Source organism: Rhea americana, unplaced genomic scaffold (assembly GCF_003343005.1).
Source record: "Rhea americana isolate MKP2758 unplaced genomic scaffold, rheAme1 scaffold_297, whole genome shotgun sequence".
Taxonomy (NCBI): Eukaryota; Metazoa; Chordata; class Aves; order Rheiformes; family Rheidae; genus Rhea; species Rhea americana.
The window spans coordinates 914,060-915,711 of NW_028186420.1; the positions used below are offsets into that span (position 1 = coordinate 914,060).

The window sequence follows — 1,652 nt, forward strand, 5'->3', positions numbered from 1 at the left end:
CCGGCGGCCGCTCGCCCTCGCCTCCACCCCACCTCTCACCTCGTCCCCAGCTCCACCGCGCGCTTTCGGCTGTCTGCCGTAGCAGCCCGCAGCCAGAGCCCTCCACCACTCCTACCGCTGGCATTACATTTTCAGGCTGGATGCTATAGGGCCGTTTCTAATTACCTTATATCCCCTAGTGGTCTATGAATAATGGTTAGTGAAGGAGCTCGGAAGGGCTGCTGAGAAAGGGAAGCGAGAGGAAAAAAAAAGGGGGGGGGAAGAATTGTGCTATTTCTCACATTTTTTTTTCTAAGGATCTAATCTGGCTACTGTGTTCTGGAAGAGGAGGAGAGAGAGACAGCGGGAGAGAGACAGAGAGGAGAGCAAGAAGCGTCGCAGGTATTGTTACAAGCTCTATCTTTGTGCTTTTTGCCTTTTCCTTCGCTTTTTATTTACGCTGCAGCAGAATTCGGAGGTGGGTGGGTGCGTGCGCGTGGGGGGTTTATGCACGGAGCTTCTCCCGGATTTATTTTTCTCCCGTGCGACTCGTGTGCCGCTGCGACTGAATCAGTGCTCGGTGCTGGCATCGCGGAGTTTGTGGGGGGTGTGCGTGTGCGTGTGTGTGTGTGTGCGTGTGCGTGTGTCCTGTTTGCAGCCGCTGGAGAGCAGGGGGTGGTTTTGCATTTCTGGAAGTCATAAAGAAATTTGCAGCCGGTCCAAAAATCCTACTGACTTGCCGATTGATGAGTATCTGAACAAAGATACAGCTGAGACTTGGAATATTTATATATTTGCGTGTGTAAGAGATTGATTCGTTTTGCTTGTCCTGACTTCTACTTTTCTGAAGTTAAAATAATAATGAGCATGAGATTGCAAAAGGCTCTGCAAATGAAGGCTTTCAAGGGAAGGCTTATTTTGATTTGGAAGTTATTGATGTTCGTGTTTTTCTACTTATAAAAGTTGCAGTGTGGCGGCGGTTAGGCAGCTCGCCGTCCTCGCTGGTGTCTGCACGTGAGAACGCTGACTTGATCTATTTTCTTTCTTTTATTTGGTGGGTCGCCGGCTCGCAGGGCAGGGAAAAAAAATGGTTCTAGCAGAGACGCGAGCGAGATCACGGGGCTCGCACATCTGGCTGCGCGCTCGGAAAGCCCCTCGGTGGGACTTTCACGTCCCCCTCCCGCTCCCTTTCTCCCGCGGCAGATTTACACCAAAATCATCCGCCGCCGTTAATAAACGAACAAATCCAGGCAACGGCCGGCGAGCCCGGGGACGGGGCTCGCGGAGCGGAGCGGGTGTACGGCGCGGCGCGGGGGGGGCGGCGGCGGCGGCTGCGCGCTTTTGTTTTAAATAACGAAACGGCAATGATTGAAAACATATGAATAGGATGCACTGCAGCGTGCGTGCGTTGCGGGGGGCGGGGGAGCTGGAAAACTGCTTAGACGACAGAAGCGGAGCTGGAGCGGCTGCGGCGCCCACGGACGCCGCGGGGGCCCGGCGCGCGCGCGCTCGCCGGGGGGGACTCGCTCGGCCGAGGGCGAAGCCGCGAGGGCGCCGGGAGGGAAGCGCGCGCGCTTGTATCCGAGCAAAACTTTCTTGGCTGGGGCTGTAATGGAGCCGGCTAATTGCACTTAAAAATCGGGGGTGGTGGGGAGGGGGGGGGGAGGAACGTC

The 1,652-nt window shown here is 55.8% G+C and overlaps 1 protein-coding gene across 1 annotated transcript in view; it reads left to right on the top strand.

The window, feature by feature from the left end:
* Nucleotides 1–44: 44 nt before the first annotated feature.
* RAI1 (retinoic acid induced 1) overlaps nucleotides 45–1,652 on the top strand; it is a gene marked incomplete at its 3' end in the record, with an annotated part of 25,520 nt that continues 23,912 nt past the window's right edge. Inside the window, exon 1 of the mRNA XM_085309409.1 lies at nucleotides 45–381. The remainder of the gene's footprint in view (nucleotides 382–1,652) is intronic.